We start from the raw sequence: 23,306 nt of genomic DNA on the forward strand, positions 1-23,306 counted from the left end.
ATTCGAACCTGAGACCGTAGCGGTCGCGCGGTCCTAGACTGTAGCGCCTAGAACCGCTCGGCCACCCCGGCCGACAAACTACAGTCAAGTGTCGGGTGCTCGAGATCCGCGCAATTACGCAAAAAAGTAAAATAGCTCGTAGGAGGAGAAGTAGTGTGATGTTATGCCATTTACGTATTATTGAGATATTTCGGAATGTAAATGAGTCCGCCTGAGCCTTCATAAAGGGAGGATCGCGAGTTTGCGCAGTGTACGCGATCTAGTATAAAAGTCATTAATTTGTGGAATTGACGTTATTTAGAAAGTCACAGAATGACTTAAATTAAAGCCGACCGTAAAGAACTTACTAGCAACGACTATGCTGGTTGAAACACTGTTGAGTCAATGAATATGGTAGCAGAGCGAGTGTGATTAGGGTTGTAGGAATAATCTTGCTTGTGTTCAAAATATAATAAATCGAGTACTGTCAAATCAGTGTAAACTTCATTTAACCTCCTAACGTTAACGGTAGTATTTTCAAAAATGGTTGAAATGGCTCTGAGCACTATGGGACTTAACATCTATGGTCATCAGTCGCCTAGAACTTAGAACTACTTAAACCTAACTAACCTAAGGACAGCACACAACACCCAGTCATCACGAGGCAGAGAAAATCCCTGACCCCGCCGGGAATCGAACCCGGGAACCCGGGCGTGGGAAGCGAGAACGCTACTGCACGACCACGAGCTGCGGACGATAGTATTTTCGAGGGCTTTGATTGTAATTACTGGAATTGTAGACCGGGGACGTCTCAATAGGCATACGGTTAAGAACTTTCAGGAACTGGCTCGTATACATTCTGTTTTAGCTTCGCCTTCCATTCTGTTGTAACCATCAAGTCAAATTGCCTATTAAAAATTCAGGCAGCCGAAGTACGCGAATTAAATTAATAACAGAGAGATGGAGAGAAACTTACACGCTGCCGATATGGGTATGTTATTAAGCAGAAATTAATGCGATTTTATGAGCAGAACAAAGGAAAACTAATTTTACGAAAACAACGCAGCTTTTGTTACACGTAACTGGATATCAAGGCTGTAAAGGACGCTACTAGAAAAATTCAATGTTTATGGGATTTGATTTTAGAGGTGCTGGAATAAATAAGTCGTCATGCGCAAACAAGACGCCACTTTCAAAAACGGCATACTACACTGGATTATTTCGAAAGAAAACGAAATACTAGAATTTGTTGTATTCACCAAATGCTCTTGGTGTCAAACATATAAATGTGGCAGTAAGAGAAACCCTTACCACCTTAAGCCGTGACTGTTAAGAGATGGCTTGCTTGCACGCAGCAACTATACAACCTCATCACAGGGTCAAATGGGGATTGGCAATAGCTACGGCAAAATGAAGACAATACAAAAAATTTACAATAAATTATTAATAGAAAATTTATAAAATTTAACTGTAGTACGAAGATAGGGCGTGTTAATAACTGAGTGTTCACGTACACTGATCTGTCTTTCGCTATGGTTTAGTCCTGAGTCCAGTGAACGATAACTACGATCGCTTGTAGAATGTCCAATTTGGTTCTTCTTGGTGGCGACTATAGATGGGTACTGATGCTGTCTTGAGATACTGAGGATACTACGCGATACTGACCGGCGAGTGGTGGCGTGTGCCCGCTTATGTCCGCTTTTGGCGGAGGGATATCCGTTTGGGTACTACTTGAGTGAGGCGGAAGCGTATAATAGTTCTTGCCTTGCTGTGCACGCTGCTGGAGGCTAGGCTTACCTCAGTTGCAACTGAGTAGAAGGCAGCTCGGTGCTCTTCTATGTATGGCTGTGTTCCGTACTTTCCTGAGGACACAGCAGAATTAAAGTGAACAGCGGATTCCTCGACCCCATTACGCTGTGGATAACCTTGTCACAGTATGCGGAAAGTACTGTAAAACAAAAGTACCGATCATTGTTTTATTATTGTGCTACGCTGAGCATTACGTATCTGTGCAACCTGCAGGAAACCACCAAACACCTTCCTGATTACAGTTTTTACTGGCCATCAAACACTAACACAGCTTAACTCCCTGAAGCCTTGTAGCTGTGAAAATTTAAAGTTCACAAGAAGTAGGACGAACTGACTCTTTAAGTTCCAGAAGTTCAGTGTGTATCACATTATGCTATCAGTGACACTTGATAATAATGTGAGTAGGTTTAGAGTCTTCCACACGACGTAGGCCACGGAACCAGAGATATCCTCAGAAACTGTTTCAAGGCGATCAGCTGTACTCAAACACTTCTGACAAAGTCAAAGTCCGGTGGCAGTACAGCAGGACGGGACGCCGAATTCGGCAGAGTCCAGAGGAGCGGAGCCATGTCGTTAACAGTGTGCAGTGACAGTGAAAGTGGCGGACGATGGCCTACCGTAGCTGGCAATTATCTGCTAGATTTGACTGTTCGCCGAGAATCGAACTTCAATCTGCTCTACGGCCGGTTACATTTCCATCTTCGTGGTACCACAGGCGGCCGACTAGTCTGACATAGTTACCACCTATGTTGGCAGACACGCTAAACTTGCGATGTCGATTGTCTGTACCATCGATACTTCGCCCATCGATGGTAAAAATACGGGCCGATTCCGCGACGAAGTTACAAAATTTCAAGGATTATGGAGAACGGCATATTTATTAATCCGAGCTAAGGGACCCTGATCCGGAAACAACCGTGTCGAAAGTTATAAGCGTAAAATCTTTCTGATACCTCTGACACTTGAATACATATACTGGTACCATTACTGCTAAGCTGCAAAAAATGGTTCAAATGGCTCTAAGCACTATGGGACTTAACATCTGAGGTCATCAGTCCCCTAGACTTAGAACTACTTAAACCTAACCAACCTAAGGACATCACACACACACACATGCCCGAGGTAGGATTCGAACCTGCGACCGTAGCAGCAACGTGGTTCCGGACTGAAGCGCCTAGAACCACTCGGCCACAGCAGCCGAGTTGCTAAGCTGCAGGGCAGGCAATAGCGACGATCACTTAGGTGTAGAGGCAGAGGTAATAACTCAACTAATCAAATGTAGATCGCGTACTGTGTACTGACATGAGCAGTCCTGGTGTACAACGTCTGTACTGTGGTAGACTGCGGTCTGTGTTCAAATGGTTCAAATGGCTCTGAGCACTATGGGACTCAACTGCTGTGGTCATCAGTCCCCTAGAACTTAGAACTACTTAAACCTAACTAACCTAAGGACATCACACACATCCATGCCCGAGGCAGGATTCGAACCTGCGACCGTAGCGGTCGTGCGGCTCCAGACTGTAGCGCCTTTAACCGCTCGGCCACTCCGGCCGGCGCGGTCTGTGTAACCAGGTTCCTGGAACGTATTCCACTTATTATTCGTTAACGGATGTGGCTCCAACATGATGGAGCCCCATCTCCCTTTGGACTGAGGGTTCTTGAACATCTGGATCAGACATTCCCTGAAAACTGGAAAGGCAGAGGAGGTCATGTTTCGTGAGCAGCACGTTCACCTGATCTCATTCCATTTAATTTCTTCTTGTTGTTGTGCCATGTGAAAAATATTGTGCACGACACGCCTCTCGAGATTGAAGTGGATCTCCTGACAAGAATTCTCGCTACCTGCGACACTTAAAACGACACCGGAGATATTAGAACGGGTAGGACAGGATTTTGTGCGACGATGCCGTACTTGCATTGATGCTGGCGGACGCCATTTTGAACAACTGTTGTAAATCTTGCAGCTTGTGAAACTTGTGCAGGTACATGTAATTCATAATTACTTTACCGTAGACTTAGGATTTTCCGTCTCTGTGACATCAATTTACGTGCAACGTTACTAGTCCGTCGACAGAGGAAATCATCTGAGGGTATTGGGGAGTATTCAGCGGGAATTCTGTACGTCATGATCAGAGTTTAGGGGTTCTTAGTTTCAGCGCTGCGCGAGGCCGAAGCGAGACTTGAGTCGTTTTTCGCTTCTGCCTTTGGCCTTGATCGTTTCCGGACCAGAGTCCCTTACCTGAAATTGATACATTTATCTTTCTTCATCATCCCTAGAAGTTTTTAACATCATCACGGTATCACTCTGTATAAGACGTCTAGACTTGTAGCGTGTGGCACCGTTACACTTGTAAGAATATTACACTGCACGTGGTTAACACCTCGTCTCTCTGATTCTTGGTCGTAAACACAGCTATGCTGCCACTTTGCCCAAGTTTTCATTTGCCTTTGCTGGGTAATACCAGAGGCGAATTTCACAGTCGTTATAACGCACTCTAGTTATTACTGCTCGTTAGATAGCCTGCAGGTCGACGCAGGCCTCTTTGAATGCTCCATAGAACTTTGTTCTGCTGCTCGGCGGACCAGTTACACCTCGTCTGTATCACTCTTAAGCGACGTTGCTCATTCGTTATTGTTCTGTATAGCTCGTTACGCCTGCCTTGCTTTCTGTCCCGTTAAAATTTAAATACTTCAGTTTCTGTCAGGTACACGTGCCTGATCCAAGATTGCTGAATGCTATTTACCGGCGTTAGCCATGTGACTGGACAGCGTCAGGGCGCTTTGAGGGCAGAAAATCAAAGAGATTCTCCGCTGATCAACTGACGACACTAAGAGGCTGCCTTCTTGTATTGTCGCTCTGAAGAATAGATGCTTCTCCGGTTCTAGCCCCGTTGTGGGCCGAGATTTTCCGTTTTCCGAATTTATACCTTCGTGCGACCCTATCTCATAAATGTCCGACTTCAATAATTCCATAAAGGGAAGTAACTACCGATAGTAACTTGAAACTGACGGGTGACGTTGCAAATACTTTCAATGAGCTCTTCTGTACTCAGTTGCGGAATAAATAGGACGAGCCAAATGATGCCGTCTGCTCTAAAGGAATACCTTTCATTTAAGCCACTGTACCTTACTGTCGTTTCTTATGGGATCACCACATGTGAAGTACTCAATAATACGCAACATCAGTGTTTGCGATTAGTTTATACAACGTGCTTTGGCGTTCAATTCAGGTTATTTCTTAGACTTTCCAGAGCGATTACTGGCTTCAGCGCTTAACGCACGTTTTGATTCTACGAAAACATCAACAGCGTGCAAGGGCAAATTTGTTGTAAAACGTCTTTGGCGGAACGTCCAAAGTTATGATCCCCTAAAACCACGCCACATAAGAACTCAGTTACTTGCCTCCTTACATCGTTTTCACAGAAACAAGACCCGTAGCTATGACGCGTTTTGGCAGCTCTTATGCACCCTCCTATGATTAGGCCGACGACACACAGAATGCATTCATTGCACATTATAAGCAACTCCTTTAATATTGTAAATTGTTGTTGCAAACTCGCTGTTTCTTTCCTCTACTGTTTAAGGTTGCCAAATATGAAGGTACTTGTTACAAATCAAACCCACGAGCCCAATATTATTAACCTGAAGGTGAGTCACTAGGGCTCCCCAGGTTTATGTGCCCGAGTTAAATGATCAAATAACGTAGAGCAGGCACGTTAGCAGTAATAGTACTTAGGACGATGGATTTTGATTAAAAATAGCTCCTGATGATACCACTGCTGAAGCATATTAAGGAAAGGTTTACTACTGAAATATCGAGGGGGTTCAAATGGCTCTGAGTACTATGGGACTTAATTTCTGAGGTCATCAGTCCCCTAGAACTTAGAACTACTGAAACCTAACGAGCCGGGTCCCCGGTTTCGATTCCCGGCGGGGTCAGGGATTTTCTCTGCCTCGTGATGACTGGGTGTTGTGTGATGTCCTTCGGTTAGTTAGGTTTAAGTAGTTCTAAGTTCTAGGGGACTGATGACCATAGCTGTTAAGTCGCATAGTGCTCAGAGCCATTTGAACCATTTTTGAACCTAACTAGCCTAAGGACATCACACACATCCATGCCCGAGGCAGGATTAGAACCTGCGACCGTATCGGTCGCTCAGTTCCACACTGAAGCGCCTAGAACCGCTCGGCCACACGGGCCGGCTTTTCGAGGGGGGGGGGTTTCGGGATGAGTAGTACGACGTACTACACCCCCCCCCCCCCCCCACACACACAACGAGAAAATTCGAGAAATTAGAGCTAATGCAGAGGTTTACTAATAGTCATTCTTCTCGTGCGCCATCCGCGAATGATACAGGGAGCGGGGAAAGGGGGCTTCAATTTGTGGTATCAGAAGTAACCTCCCTCACACACAGGTAGGTGGCGTAGGTGGCTTGCGGAGTATGATGTGGATGTAGATGGGCTGAAGGCTAGGCTGGACAAGAAGTTCACTTCGCTTATTTTCTTACTTTCCTCCACTTATAATCTGAACAGCAGTAGTGGCTCGTTTTCGGAGACGAGACGCCCTGGAAAAAGCTGTGTTGTTATTGTTTATGGAGTGTGTGTTTACGCACGTGCCTGTCCGTGTGCCACACCTGCAGGGAAGAAATTCCCTGGCGTTCTGCTTCCCAAATAATCCAACACTCGAGAGCGAATACACAATACCGCGTTTCACATTAACGAAAAGTCACAGATTCCCCGGGAGTTGCTACAATCATGGATTAGACATTGCTGTACAACAAAGAACGACTGAGTATTAAAATGCTGAACTTTCTATCTAAAAGATAGTAGTTTGGATATGATCCAAGAGAAAGATATTAAGTTACGCATGATTTCTAAAAAAATCCCCTCCGTGGTTACAATATTACTTTCTGCAATGCGTCACGGTATCTTTTCGATCCTGTCTTTGTTAGATCAGAGCATATATTCTGTGTCCTTTGACCACATTTATGAAGGGAAAGTCAAACAAAAGTAAATAAAATCAGTAATAAAGTAACTAATAGACATGACTAACCTGTAGCATCATTTTGTTTCCGCTAAATATGTCTCACGTCTCCTCCAAATGTTTAAGAACGTTATACATGTGAAATTACAAACTTTATTTTCTAAAACTGTGCTTCATCGGTATTATGCACCTGTGTAGATCTAAAATCTTCTTCATATAGCATGTGTGTTTAATGTTTCCTGTCTCTCTCTATACGTTAATAACTAAGATATACGGTGGTGACACCGAGAGAACAAAACACGAGAATGGACAGTTTGGGCGATGTTTCGGGATGACGATACAGACTTTCTGCGAAGATGGGAAGGGAGAATCCGATGTAAAGAACTCGGATCTGGAAAAGACTGTGTGGAAAGTAGCAGAAACAAACTCATTGTGGAATAACTAGCAGTGAAATATGATACCTTTGCAGATCATTGCTTGTACATCTACATCTACATCTACATGACTACTCTGCAATTCACATTTAAGTGCCTGGCAGAGGGTTCATCGAGCCACAATCATACTATCTCTCTACCATTCCACTCCCGAGCAGCGCGCGGGAAAAACGAACACCTAAACCTTTCTGTTCGAGCTCTGATTTCTCTTATTTTATTTTGATGATCATTCCTACCTATGTAGGTGGGACTCAACAAAATATTTTCGCATTCGGAAGAGAAAGTTGGTAACTGAAATTTCGTAAATAGATCTCGCCGCGACGAAAAACGTCTTTGCTGTAATGACTTCCATCCCAATTCGCGTATCATATCTGCCACACTCTCTCCCCTATTACGCGATAATACAAAACGAGCTGCCCTTACTTGCACCCTTTCGATGTCCTCCGTCAATCCCACCTGGTAAGGATCCCACACCGCGCAGCAATATTCTAACAGAGGACGAACGAGTGTAGTGTAAGCTGTCTCTTTAGTGGACTTGTTGCATCTTCTAAGTGTCCTGCCAATGAAACGCAACCTTTGGCTCGCCTTACCACAATATTATCTATGTGGTCTTTCCAACTGAAGTTGTTCGTGATTTTAACACCCAGGTACTTAGTTGAATTGACAGCCTTGAGAATTGTACTATTTATCGAGTAATCGAATTCCAACGGATTTCTTTTGGAACTCATGTGGATCACCTCACACTTTTCGTTATTTAGCGTTAACTGCCACCTGCCACACCATACAGCAATCTTTTCTAAATCGCTTTGCAACTGATACTGGTCTTCAGATGACCTTACTAGACGGTAAAGTACAGCATCATCTGCGAACAGCCTAAGAGAACTGCTCAGATTGTCACCCAGGTCATTTATATAGATCAGGAAGAGCAGAGGTCCCAGGACGCTTCCCTGGGGAACACTTGATATCACTTCAGTTTTACTCGATGATTTGCCGTCTATTACTACGAACTGCGACCTTCCTGACAGGAAATCACGAGTCCAGTCGCACAACTGAGACGATACTCCATAGGCCCGCAGCTTGATTAAAAGTCGCTTGCGAGGAACGGTGTCAAAAGCTTTCCGGAAATCTAGAAATACGGAATCAACTTGAGATCCCCTGTCGATAGCGGCCATTACTTCGTGCGAATAAAGAGCTAGCTGCGTTGCACAAGAACGATGTTTTTTGAAACCATGCTGATTACGTATCAACAGATCGTTCCCTTCGAGGTGATTCATAATGTTTGAATACAGTATATGCTCCAAAACCCTACTGCAAACCGACGTCAATGATAGAGGTCTGTAGTTCGATGGATTACTCCTACTACCCTTCTTAAACACTGGTGCGACCTGTGCTATTTTCCAATCTGTAGGTACAGATCAATGTAATACATTGAAGTATTATATACTTAGTTGGTAACATAGTGCTGAGAAGTCTTTGTGGCGATGGTATGTCTCAGGGAGATTAGCCCTAACGGGATTCCAGAGTTCCAATAGACACTGCAGGTCGAGGGAAAATCGTTCTCTTTGCGTGTGAACCTGTATTTCACTTGTAGAATGACAGCAACAGTGTTTTTTTGTAGTAAGAAACGGGACCTTCTCGTAGTACCAATTCACAACCTATATCTTATCAAAGTACGAGCATAATTACAGCGAGTCTGAGAATGGCATACACTTTATATTAATTATAGTTTCTGCTTTTCCCCTCGCAGTCCATCCAGGGTGAATATTTTAATTGCTGAAAACAATATAAGTCATAATGTATTGTGTGACAGATACTATTTGTAATTACCTTTGAACGACGACGCTATTACAACTTACAATCCTTTATACTTATGAGGAGCTTGTTTATTAATGGCCGGCCGTGGTGGCCGAGCGATTCTAGGCGCTCCAGTCCGGAACCGCGCTGCTGCTACGGTAGCAGTTTTGAATCCTGCCTCGGGTATGGATGTAGGTGATGCCCTTAGGTTTAAGTAGTTCTAAGTCTAGGGGACTTATGACCTCAGATATTGAGTCCCATAGTGCTCAGAGCCATTTGAACCATTTTTTATTAATGACTTGGACACCCATGTATTCTGTTTCCGACTATATGGCAATGATCAGCGGCTTTCCTTAGTATATTTTTCGAATTTGATTTGTAATTATGTGCCAACGGCCTTGCCGTAGTTTTAACTCCGGTTCCCGACAGACCACCAAAGTTAGGCGCTGTCGGGCTTGGCTAGCACTTCGATGGATGAACGTCTGGCAAGTCGGTTGCGCTCAAATCTTGTGAGGTCAATTGAAGAGCTACTTGGAGAAGTAGCGGCTCCAGTCACGAAAACTGACAATGCCCGGGAGAGCGGTGTGCTGACCATATGCCTCTCCGTATCCACAACCAATTACACCTATCGGCCGAGGATGATGCGGCGGCCGGTCGGTACCGTTGGGGCTTCCGAGGCCACTTCAGATGGAGCTTAGTTCGGCTTTGTTTAGTGGTACTATGATGTTCCCTGTTACCAACAGATGTACATGTACAGGGTTATTACAAATGATTGAAGCGATTTCACAGCTCTACAATAACTTTATTATTTGAGATATTTTCACAATGCTTTGCACACACATACAAAAACTCAAAAAGTTTTTTTAGGCATTCACAAATGTTCGATATGTGCCCCTTTAGTGATTTGGCAGACATCAAGCCGATAATCAAGTTCCTCCCACACTCGGCGCAGCATGTCCCCATCAATGAGTTCTAAAGCATCGTCGATGCGAGCTCGCAGTTCTGGCACGTTTCTTGGTAGAGGAGGTTTAAACACTGAACCTTTCACATAACCCCACAGAAAGAAATCGCATGGGGTTAAATCAGGAGAGCGTGGAGGCCATGACATGAATTGCTGATCATGATCTCCACCACGACCGATCCATCGGTTTTCCAATCTCCTGTTTAAGAAATGCTGAACATCATGATGGAAGTGCGGTGGAGCACCATCCTGTTGAAAGATGAAGTCGGCGCTGTCGGTCTCCAGTTGTGGCATGAGCCAATTTTCAAGCATGTCCAGATACACGTGTCCTGTAACGTTTTTTTTCGCAGAAGAAAAAGGGGCCGTAAACTTTAAACCGTGAGATTGCACAAGACATGTTAACTTTTAATGAATTGCGAATTTGCTGCACGAATGCGTGAGGATTCTCTACCACCCAGATTCGCACATTGTGTCTGTTCACTTCACCATTAAGAAAAAATGTTGCTTCATCACTGAAAACAAATTTCGCACTGAACGCATCCTCTTCCATGAGCTGTTGCAACCGCGCCGAAAATTCAAAGCGTTTGACTTTGTCATCGGGTGTCAGGGCTTGTAGCAATTGTAAACGGTAAGGCTTCTGCTTTAGCCTTTTCCGTAAGATTTTCCAAACTGTCGGCTGTGGTACGTTTAGCTCCCTGCTTGCTTTATTCGTCGACTTCCGCGGGCTACGCGTGAAACTTGCCCGCACGCGTCCAACCGTTTCTTCGCTCACTGCAGGCCGACCCGCTGATTTCCCCTTACAGAGGCATCCAGAAGCTTTAAACTGCGCATACCATTGCCGAATGGAGTTATCAATTGGTGGATCTTTGTTGAACTTCGTCCTGAAGTGTCGTTGCACTGTTATGACTGACTGATGTGAGTGCATTTGAAGCACGACGTACGCTTTCTCGGTTCCTGTCGCCATTTTGTCTCACTGCGCTCTCGAGCGCTCTGGCGGCAGAAACCTGAAGTGCGGCTTCAGCCGAACAAAACTTTATGAGTTTTTCTACGTATCTGTAGTGTGTCGTGACCATATGTCAATGAATGGAGCTACAGTGAATTTATGAAATCGCTTCAATCATTTGTAATAGCCCTGTACACTGAAAAGTAGTGTGTAATCTCATTAACAGCCTAGTGCGCTTCGTATTTTACTATGATAAATAATTTTGTTTTCACTTGCTATACAAAAGAGTATGTCTGCAATGCTAAATTGTTATGTTGTTTCATAACTTCACTAATTGACTAAGGTATATGCCGTTAAATACAGTCTTTTATAGTATATATTTACATTACCGAATATACAATTAATCATTTAGTGACTAGCCTTGAAGTTATCATTTACTGGAACTGTTATATACTTTGGGGCAACACAGTATCGTGTATAATGAATGGTGCATGGAACTCTACATTAAACATTATTTAAAGATGAATGTACCTCTTCTTCTTTTGGAGTGGGTCCTACAACTGTCAATGTATCCCGCATCTCTGTCGCCAGACGCCGCAAACTCGCCGTCTTCCTCATCATCTTGTACATCTCCTCTCCCAATCGCTTCTTAGATACCCCTTATCCGCCATTGTCATGGCGTTCCTCTCATTTTTCTTCCAGGAAATTTCCATGAAAGTGCTCTCTTTGGCTATCAGTCTCCTTCCACACGCCCTAACCATTCTAGCTGTCTTTCTTCTGTTCTGCCTGTAATACTGTAATGAGTCTGTGTCCTTTCTTGTATTTCCTCATTTCTTAAGCGGCCAAGTATGGAAATTCTACATGCTATTCTCGATGGTCTATTTCTAAGGCTTTAAGTCTTTTTATTAGTTTATGTGTGTTTCCAACACTCACTCCTACAATTTATTATTGATTCCACGATGGATTTGAATACTCTTATTTTAACCCTTAAACGCGTTTTTGTGAGGAAAACTACAGGATTTTATTTTTGGATAGCTGCCCTTTCCTACCTGATTCGTTGTTGGTTATATCTGTCACATCATCCATCACGAGTAGGATAGTAACCACATACTTGAAATCTTTACACACTTTAATTTGATGTTCGTCAATGTCCAAGTTACTTCCCTCCATGTATCTACTATGCTTATTCATAGTTCACTGAAATGAATATATAGTTTCTGTTTTTGTGTAATGTCAGTTGTTCCATAAGGCTGTAATCTGAATGGAGAACATAACATTTAAAAGACCGAAATACTGTAGTTTAATACTAAATTACAGACTTTAATAGCATGTGAAATACTTGGCTTCAAAACTAAATAAACATTTAGTGCACAAGAATAGGTCTTCATCTAGAAATTACTTGATACGGACTTAAAGTTATCAGCTATTTGTTGTACTCATTTCCTATTTTTTTTATTGCTGAAATGTTTAGATTGCTTCTATGGATTGATCTTTGTCATAATCTAAACTATTCTGTGAAATGTAGCTAAGCAACAAAATTATCAGTTGTCTTAGTCGACTACGTGATTACTTTTTAATTAGCTAGAACCCCTGCAGAAATTTAGTATAGCTAAGCAACAAAATTATCAGTTGTCTTAGTCGACTACGTGATTACTTTTTAATTAGCTAGAACCCCTGCAGAAATTTAGTATTACAGGGGTGAACATAGACGGTGTATGTGGTACTCTGTGATGGATGCTCTTTGAGAGATATTAAATCTGCATGCAGGGGACATGATTGCATGTAGAATAATGAGAAATACACTACTGGCCATTAAAATTGCTACACCAAGATGAAATGCAGATGATAAACGGGTATTCATTGGACAAGTATATTATACTAGAACTGACATGTGATTACATTTTCATGCAGTTTGGGTGCATAGATCCTGAGAAATCAGTACCCAGAACAACCAACTCTGGGCGTAATAACGGCCTTGATACGCCTGGGCATTAAGTCAAACAGAACTTGGATGGCGTGTATAGGTACAGCTGCCCATGCAGCTTCAACACGATACCACAGTTCATCAAGAGTATAGGTACAGCTGCCCATGCAGCTTCAACACGATACCACAGTTCATCAAGAGTAGAGACTGGCGTATTGTGACGAGCCAGTTGCTCGGCCACCACTGACCAGACTTTTTCAATTGGTAAGAGATCTGGAGAATGTGCTGGCCAGAGCAGCAGTCGAACATTTTCTGTATCCAGAAAGGCCCGCACAGGACCAGCAACTAGCGGTCGTGCATTATCCTGCTGAAATGTAGGGTTTCGCAGGGATCGAAGAAGGGTAGAGCCACGGGTCGTAACACATCTGAAATGTAACGTCCACTGTTCAAAGTACCGTCAATGCGAACAAGAGGTGACCGAGACGTGTAACCAGTAGCATCCCATACCATCACGCCGGGTGATACGCCAGTATGGCGATGACGAATACACGCTTCCAGTGTGCGTTCACCGCGATGTCTCCAAACATGGATGCGACCATCATGACGCTGTAAACAGAACCTGCATTCATCCGAAAAAATGACGTTTTGCCATTCGTGCACCCAGGTTCATCGTTGAGTACACCATCGCTGGCGCTCCTGTCTGTGATGCAGCATCAAGGGTAACCGCAGCCATGGTCTCCGAGCTGACCGTCCATGCTGCTGCAAACGTCGTCGAACTGTTCGTGCAGATGGTTGTAGTCTTGCAAACGTCCCCATCTGTTGACTCAGGGATCGAGACATGGCTGCACGATCCGTTACAGCCATGCGGGTAAGATGCCTGTCATCCCGACTGCTAGTGATACGAGGCCGTTGGGATCCAGCGCGGCGTTCCATATTACCCTCCTGAACCTACCGATTCCATATTCTGCTAACAGTCATTGGATCTCGACCAACGCGAGCAGCAATGTGGCGATACGATAAACCACAATCGCAATAGGCTACAATCCGACCTTTATCAAAGTCGGAAACGTGATGGAACGCATTTCTCCTCCTTACACGAGGCATCACAACAACGTTTCACCAGGCAACGCCGGTCAACTGCTGTTTGTGTGTGAGAAATCGGTTGGAAACTTTCCTCATGTCAGCACGTTGTAGGTGTCGCCACCGACGCCAACCTTGTGTGAATGCTCTGAAAAGCTGATCATTTGCATATCACAGCATCTTCTTCCTTTCGGTTAAATTTCGCGTCTGTAGCACGTCATGTTCGTGGTGTAGCAATTTTAATGGTCAGTAGTGTAACATTTGCATTTTCACGCTATTTATTCTCTGTGATCATTTAACATTAGGCCGCTCCTGAAGGTTATTCTTAAGTATGACGGCGTGCTGAAAAGTAATGCCTCCAACTTTTTCATCCTAAAACCCTTAAAACTTTTCAAATAAAATAAAACGTTATTAACATTCCACATCTTTATTCTTCATGTTTACATATTTACTTCTCACAAATGGTTCAAATGGCTCTGAGCACTATGGGACTCAACTGCTGTGGTCATCAGTCCCCTAGAACTTAGAACTACTTAAACCTAACTAACCTAAGGACATCACACACACCCATGCCCGAGGCAGGATTCGAACCTGCGACCGTAGCAGCAGCGCGGTTCCGGACTGGAGCGCCTAGAACCGCACGGCCACCACGGCCGGCTTACTTCTCACCATAGTGACCCTGGCGACTTTTGTATTCCAACTGTAGAATGTTTCAATTTGTTGACGGAGCAACAACCTCGCCTCAAATTCCACAGCTTCATCACTATAAACACTATGTGATCAAAAGTATCCGGACAACCTCAAAAATATACGTTTTTCATATTAGGTGCATTGTGCTGCCACCTACTGCCAGGTAATCAGCGACCTCAGTAGTCGTTAGACATCGTGAGGGAGCAGAATGGGGCACTCTGCGGAACTCGCGGACGTCGAACGTGGTCAGGTGATTGGGTGCTCTTGTGTCATACGTCTGTACGAGAGTTTTCCTCACGTCTAAACACACCTCGTTCTACTGTTTCCGATGTGATAGTGAAGTGGAAACGTGCCGACCTCGTCTGTTGTCAGACAGAGACCGCCGAGTTGCAGAGGGTCGTAATGTGTAATAGGCAGACATCTATCTAAACCATCACACAGGAATTCCAAACTACATCAGGATCCACTGCTAGTACTATGACAGTTAGGTGGGAGGTGAGAAAACTTGCATTTCATGGTCGAACGGCTGCTCATAAGCCACACATCACGCTGGTAAATGCCAAACGACGCCTCGCTTCGTGTAAGGAGCGTAAACATTGGAAAACAGTGGAAAAACGTTGTGTGGAGTGATGAATTACGGTACACAATATGGCGATCCGATGGCAGGGTGTGGGTAAGGTGAATGCCCGGTGAACGTCACCTGCCAGCGTATGTAGTGCCAACAGTAAATTTCGGAGCCGGTGGTGTTACGGTGTGGTCGTGTTTTTCGTGGCAGGGGCTTTCACCCCTTGTTGTTTGGCGTGTGGCACTATCACAGCAGAGCCCTACATGATGTTTTAAGCAACTTCTTGCTTCCCACTGTTGAAGAGCAACTCGGGGATTTCGATTGCATTTTTCAACACGATCGAGCACCTGTTGATAATGCACGGCCTGTGGCGGAGTGCTTACACGACAATAACATCCCTGTAATGGACTGGCCTGCACAGAGTCCTGATCTGAATCCTTTAGAACACCTTTGGAATGCTTTGGGACGCCGACTTCGTGCCAGGCCTCACCGACCGACATCGATACCTCTCCCCAGTGCTGCACTCCGTGAAGAATGGGCTGCCGTTCCCCAAGAAACCTTCCAGCACATGATTGAACGTGTGTCTGCGAGAGTGAAAGCTGTCATCAATGCTAAGGGTGGGCCAACATCATACTGAATTCCAGTATTACCGATGGAGGGCGCCACGAACTTGTAAGTAATTTTCAGCCAGGTGTCCGGATACTTTTCATCACATAGTGTAAGGGAAGTCCTAGGTAGTGCTTTTTGAGTTCTGGAAAGAGATGAAAATCGGCCGGGGACAAGTCGGGACTGTACAGAGGATGATCGATGACAGTGAACACAAGGCGTCAGGCTGAAAATATGTAGTTTAAGAGTTTTCACATTAAAAATTTAGAGGAATTACTTCTCACCACGCCGCGCGGGATTAGCCGAGCGGTATCAGGTGCTGCAGTCATGGACTGTGCGGCTGGTCCCGGCGGAGGTTGGAGTCCTCCCTTGGGCATGGATGTGTGTTTGTCCTTAGGGTAATTTAGGTTAAGTAGTGTGTAAGCTTAGGGACTGATGACCTTAGCAGTTAAGTCCCATAAGATTTCACACACAATGGAAATTTTTTTGAACTTCTCACCACGCCGCCGTATTTTACTGTACCTATTGATTCCCAGGGATTTGTTGCCAACAGTTTAATTGATTTGAAGTGGATCTCTTGGCCTGTTTATGTGCACGACGTCGCATTTATTGTGTTGATCCATAAGTTCAGAGCACATTCCGTAAGTTTAATGACCACAACAGATACGCATAAGGCAGTCTTTAGTCTTCAATAATATATTTTCCTTCACTATTTATAACAGTCTGCTACAGCTGGTGTGGATTTTCGATTCCGACTGTAGAACTCACGTGGTTTTTACGTAAAGAACCGTCGAGCCATGTTCTGAGCGCATTTTTACCCCGGAAAGGAGTTCCTGGAAGGTTGTTCGATAGAAACCTGAAAAGGTAAAAATCTGAGGATCCAAAATCCGGTGAATAACATGGGTGTGGAATGACTTCTCAACCCAACTCCTGTATAGTGTTTTTTGTAAGTCTAGCAGAACGCGTGCGGGCGTTATCGTGGAGTAGCATCACTTCACGCAGTACCGTCCTTGTGTATGGGACAGAACCAGCACGTTAGCCCGAATGTATAGTACAGCACTGTACATGGACGCATTTCTTTGGATGGGCTGGTACAGCGTAGTATTCGTACAGTTGCGTATAACACTGCACCCAGACACGGTTTCGGGATGGGTGGTACAGTGCAACAGACGGACGAAATAGTGTAGCACTGTACCAGACCATGATAGCTATGCTGTGCGGCATAGGAATGGTACTCGCGAGGGGCAGTCTACTCCCTGCCACGGACACTTTGCACGCGAATTAGTGCATATGAACCAGAGCGTACGACAGGAAATCAAGTGACCGGAAGTGCCGCCACTTTGGGTTCAAAATGGTTCCAATGGCTCTAAGCACTATGGGACTTAACATCTGAGGTCATTAGTACTGTAGACTTAGAACTACTTAAACCTAACTAACCTAAGGACATCACACACATCCATGCCTGAGGCAGGACTCGAACCTGCGACCGTAGCAGCAGCGCGGTTCCGGACTGAAGCGCCTAGAACCGCTCGTCCACAGCGGACGTCGCCACTTTGGGACTTTGGAGTATAAAAGGAGGCCTGAGAGTCTCAACTGATTAGTCTTCCGTGGTAGTTGAAAGAGTCCACATTAATTCCTCCTAAGTGCTAAACATCCCTCAGCTATTAAGGAAGAAGACAAGACCAACAGACCAACGCTTAGGTTTGTGGTTATTACAGTATAACCTGGATAGTCTGGCTACTAACACAGGCAACATAAATTACACCGAAAATGGAATACTGCTTAGCAAGAAGAATGTAAATGTGCTGACATCTATTACAGAACCATTTTGTGATAACATTATTGCAGTTAAAATCTGTGATTAAGTGGACTGTCAACAATAATTAGAAAGAGGACGGTCTGTAATGTTAAAACCGGCCGCTGTGTCCGAGCGGTTCTAGGCGCTTCAGTCCGGAACCGAGCGACTGCTACGGTCGCAGGCTCAATCCTGCCTTGGGCATGGATATGTGTGATGTCCTTAGGTTAGTTAGGTTTAAGTAGTTGTAAGTTCTAGGAACTGATGACCTCAGATGCTAAGTCCCATAATGCTCAGAGCCATTTGAATTTTTTGTAATGTTAAAGAAGGAGATTTGTGGCTCATTTAATTATTATCTATGTAGTAAATTCTCAAGTTTCGTTACTGCGAGACAGGGCGTTAAGGCGAAGCTGTCTTTTCTCCTACAGAGAACGACAGTGTGACAGCAAGGGGGATATGGGAAAAAATTGGCAAGCAAGCACTGGAGACTATTTCGAGGAAATATAAAAATCCTGTGGTTATACGACATAAAGTGGAATTAGCTGACGTTAAAATGGATGTTCTAATGGGAGAGCTTCCTGGAAATTGCAACACCTAAGTGTAGACGACTATTATCTTTTGGATTTGGACATAGCGCAAGACTTTGCCGGAATTTTTAATAAAATGGAAATGTGGGACTACTTAATATCTAACCACAACTTCTGCATGGCAGGAGATAGACTGTCTAACGTGGTTAAGCTTCAGCTGTAGAGTAAAGATATATAACAAATTTATACGTCAGATCACAAGACCTGGAGTGAACAAAGATACTAGTAGCCACATTATAGATTTTATGAAGTGTCCTCACATGCGACTATGAGAAACTTTTAGGTCTTCCTTGGCTATGCAGCATGGCATTATCAGGCTGGAGGCTACAATATACAGGTGCAGAATAGATCGTGTATTCGATCCAATACAAGAATATTTACGTCTATTAAACACCGACAAACAGTATTTACAATGTTCTCCACTTTACTCTGTGCCAGGTGCGTCCATGTGGCCATTAACAGATAACTTATAGAATAACTGTTATGTTGAATTTAATAACGTTCTGCAGTTTGTGAACTGGGGTAATAAGAATACCTGAAAATTGACAGGTGTAAAAGTAACTCTTCCAGATACTCAAGCCCGAGAAAATTTTATCAGCTATGTTCGGTCTGCATACATTTTTAATTATCTACCTATAAATTCTTTACTTTGATTCCAGTAAAGTAGATATAAGCATTATACAGAAGTGTTATGTTAAAACAGGAGAAACTTATTTTTTTAGCCTAGAACATTGTTCTCCACAATACCGTCCAATATAGATATTGCAGAATTGGGCTTGGTTGACACGAGCAACGTTATTCCACAAGTCCTCAGGAAAAGAGTAAATGTATCACACAGGCTTAAACCATTCCCCATTAAAGAAATTACACCTTTAAGTACAGGTAATGTGTTGTGCGCAAGGAAAAGGAAACTGGAAACGGAGGACGTCGAAGTAAAGCAAAGAAAACTGGGATATATGGAGAAGACAACTGCCATAAAGAAAGAATATAAGCTGCAACTGGAAAAGGAAGAAGCTACTACGGATTTGCAGGCCAGCTTTACATATGGTTTTAAAGATGCTGTATGGAGAAATCTGGCTACAAAGATAGAATATAAAATATTGTCATTTACAGTAAACGGCAATGGAAACTGGTCACGTGTTGAGTACTGGCCAAAATCAATGGACTCGAGAATGTTTACTGTATTAAGCTGTATTCCCATTCGGATAAGCTAAATAAGGATATTCTATCGAAGTGCGGCGAACTGGATGTTGTACACTTAGCAACAGAACAGCCATTTGCCGAGTTTAAAACTGATGGAGTAATTACATTTAATGGACACTCGTTTGCAGAAGTTGTAAACTTAAACTTCTATACAGAAATTTAGTAAGATATAGAGCAGAAGTGTTGCCGACATACACACAGGAAGGTATGGAACGCTTTAACAGTAGCGTCATGGGGGAGATAAGAGGAAAAATTGAAATCCGCGAATGCTCTCGCCTAGAAGAACTGCAGGAAAGAACAGAACCAATAATTAACATCACAAAACAAGTATTTTACAGGACCTTGTCCGTATTTTTAAAATTACTCAGTGGAGAAAGAAACTGGTGATTCAGATGTGGATTTAGGTTACAAGTTAAAAATTAAATTTGACGTTATTAAAAAAAATGGCTCTGAGCACTATGGGACTTAACATCTGAGGTCATCAGTCCCCTAGAACTTAGAACTACTTAAACCTAACTAACCTCAGGACATCACACACATCCATGCCCGACGCAGGATTCGAACCTGCGACCGTAGCAGTCGCGCGGTTCCGGACTGAAACGCCTAGAACCGCTCGGCCACCGCGGCCGGCGACGTTATTAAAACTACACCTAACAAATATAAGGAAAGATTTTTTTCTGTCTGTAAATTTATATGCATTGGTAATAAGGAGTTTGTAGGAAATATTTACCTGTCTTATTCGCTAACATACCAAAAATCCTAAGACGTTTCCTACATACAATGATCTGTGTGTATGTATTTCAGATGGAGGAAGTGGTTAGTTGAAAAGTAGTTGAAACTAGGTACCTGAAGGCATATTGACCCTCTTTTCGTACCTATACGAGCAGTCGTAGTCGATCTATTATCTCATTGGGTTAGTCGTAGTATAAATATAAATTTCTTATGAAAAGTCGTGTTAACAGTATTGTACAAGGAAGAAAGCTAAAAATCCAGAAATTATTAGCTGCAAAATAATCTCTGTTGAACATAATATACGGTAACATACATAAATATTCTGGAAATTGTTGTCTGTTTCAGATCGGTAGAAGCCTTATTTATTTAATCGTATGGCTAGGTCCCCCCGTCGGGCAGACCGTTGGCCGGGTGCCGGTCTTTCAATTTAACGCCATTGCGGTGACATGCAGTCGATGAGGATGATAGGATGATGATGAGGACAGCACAACACCCAGTCCCTGGGTGGAGAAAATTCCCCGACCCAGCCGGGAATCGAACCCGGGCCCAGAAGATTGACAAACTTTTTTTTTTTTTTTGATCGTTGTGTTTGGTCGTCGCGGAAGTCACATGACATCCGTTAAAGTTCGTTTCCTGAGCATACCACTCAGTTATTTATTACAGAGGCCAACCAGCTCTCTGATCGAACACGCTGAGCTACCGTGCCGGCAGCGGAGTTTGCACTGGTATGAAACTTCCTGGCAGATTAAAACTGTATGCCGGACCGAGACTCGAACTCGGGACCCTGCCTTTCGCGGGCAAGTGCTCTACCACTGAGCTACCCAAGCACAACAATTTCTAGATGATGATGTTTCGTTTGTGGGGTGCTCAACTACACGGTCATCTGCGCCCGAACGAAGTCCCAATTTTACACCGTCCATTTTTTTTCAGAATCCAATCTAGTCACTGTCACAAATGATGATGACGATGAAATGATGAGGACAACACAAAGACCCAGTCGCAGTGCAGAGAAAATCCCCAAAAAATGGTTCAAATGGCTCTGAGCACTATGGGACTCAACATCTTAGGTCATAAGTCCCCTAGAACTTAGAACTACTTAAACCTAACTAACCTAAGGACATCACACACACCCATGCCCGAGGCAAGATTCGATCCTGCGACCGTAGCAGTCCCGCGGTTCCGGACTGCAGCGCCAGAACCGCACGGCCACCGCGGCTGGCAGAAAATCCCCAACCCGAATACAATTTGTGGAAAACACTTATGTCGATGAAACATGCAGTGTTTCCGGTTCGTGTTCACATTTTCGGGTCACAATTTTCACTCCCTTTGCTTACACATATATCGCAAACTACGTGTTTCACTTTTTCGTAGTTTCTAAGAAAAGTTGTTAAATTGTGCTAAGACACAACTGTTATAATCACTACGTGCTGACCGTAACAAGAAACTCCAATGTTCGACGCCCTACGGTGGTTATTGCTGTGTGTCTCCAAGCGCATGAACATCTATGCATTTTAAACACTTTGTTCTTTCGATATCGATTGATTCTCAGAAGATTTTAGACGCACTTTCTTTTGCTATCAGTGTATAAAATGCTTCATAAAGGGGTGTTTACATCTGTTCCTTGCATATATTCGCATTTATAAAGTAATGTTAAACTTGTTTTAGTTCCACTGTTTTGAAAACTTGGTTTATATACTCGTACATGGTTAAGCGTGTTAGTGTTCACTCTCTTAACGTAAAATCTTATTCTAAGCCGAATATAACCTGGAATAGTTTTAACTTTACACATCAGTAAAAATACGGGAGGGCGCTGCTCACTCCGGTGCGCGAAGAACGTTCCAAGTTGTTAAAATACTGTCCTGCATTGGTCGCGGGCACGTGCTTGGGTGTTCTCAGAATAGTGTCTGTTGCAGCCACTCGAAGCTAAGCTGCACAGTAGTTTCTCAAAACATAACAGCAACAGAAATGATAAGTTTCTGAAACGTAGGAAATAGAGTCGAGAGCCTAAGTAGTCGCCTAAGGAAAGTTGCAGTCTTCTTATGGTGCCAAATGTCTCACCACCTGTTATAGATGACAGGTAGAGCTCATGTCAGTTATATCAACGCACCTGTGCCTGACTCGTGTATATCGGACTATAAGATGAGTGTTTTTGAACTGGAGAAAGCCACGCTTCATACCGAGTAAAGCTTTTCACACTCTGTTTTCCCTACGGCGGCTTTCAAACTGATTGTTGTGCTACTGAGTAACACAGCACTCCTAAGAAATTAAAACTTAGCTGGTACCACCTTTTCCCTAATTACAAGAGTCAATTCTTCACATGCGGATGTATTACGTCAAAAGTATGATAACTAGAGTAAGATAAAAAAAAGTACGTTTGTTCGTTTTAAAAGAGAAGGCGAGATCAAAGTCAAACGGCACGTTAGAAGGACGTAATACGCTTAACAGTCTTAGTCAGTTCGTAAAAGATTACAGAGGAATTCGAGATTTAACAGTAGTAATTTCATCATGTAATGTATATTGGCATCCGTAATCCCACGATCAACAAATTGTGACAAAAAGCATTTCCACCGCCAGCGTTTGGGTTGTATACCCTCAAAGCAAATGCAACTATGTGACCGTATTTTGAGGTCTACAATGAATGTGAGATCTAGCAGCAAGTAAGATTTGCTGCAAAGGAGGACCTTGGGTCAAATTTGGCGTGAAAATTATAGGAATAATTTTTGGGATATTTTTGTGCAACTGAGTTAATGTAGTTTACCTTTCTCAAGACGCGTTTTGCCCGTTTATTGACACGTTTTCAGTGGCAGTATGTACTGCTGCTATTCTGCACGTGTGCTTCTTGTTCTGCTGGTGATACAATTTCTCTGCTTATAACAATAAGACTCTTGTCAGCACAGCACACAAACTCCACAACAATAAAGATGATCTTTAAAACTCGATAAAATGTGTTTGTGGGACTCTACAACCGGAACAGGGAAACTCACATGGTTCAAGAAATAAAGATTCTCTCTGCATAAAAAAAAAAAAAAAAATGTTCCAAGGAGTACTTCACAAGCTGTATATCTGCAAACATGTGTTGATTTAGATTCAAATGACACGAGGGAGGAATGAAGAAGCCTAATGGAACTTTAAAAAAATTACTGTGAGGTAAAAACGAAATAATAACCAAAATAAAATAGTCTGTTCGAAAGTTCATACCTGTGAAATGAGAATGTGTTGATGG

The 23,306-nt window shown here is 43.4% G+C and overlaps 1 protein-coding gene across 1 annotated transcript in view; it reads right to left on the reverse strand.

Moving 5' to 3' along the window:
• Window positions 1–23,306, reverse strand: part of LOC124723022 (retrotransposon-like protein 1) — a 297,803-nt gene that overhangs the window by 231,920 nt on the left and 42,577 nt on the right. The gene's annotated exons all lie outside the window — the stretch shown is intronic.

This window comes from Schistocerca piceifrons, chromosome X (assembly GCF_021461385.2).
Source record: "Schistocerca piceifrons isolate TAMUIC-IGC-003096 chromosome X, iqSchPice1.1, whole genome shotgun sequence".
Classification (NCBI taxonomy): domain Eukaryota; kingdom Metazoa; phylum Arthropoda; class Insecta; order Orthoptera; family Acrididae; genus Schistocerca; species Schistocerca piceifrons.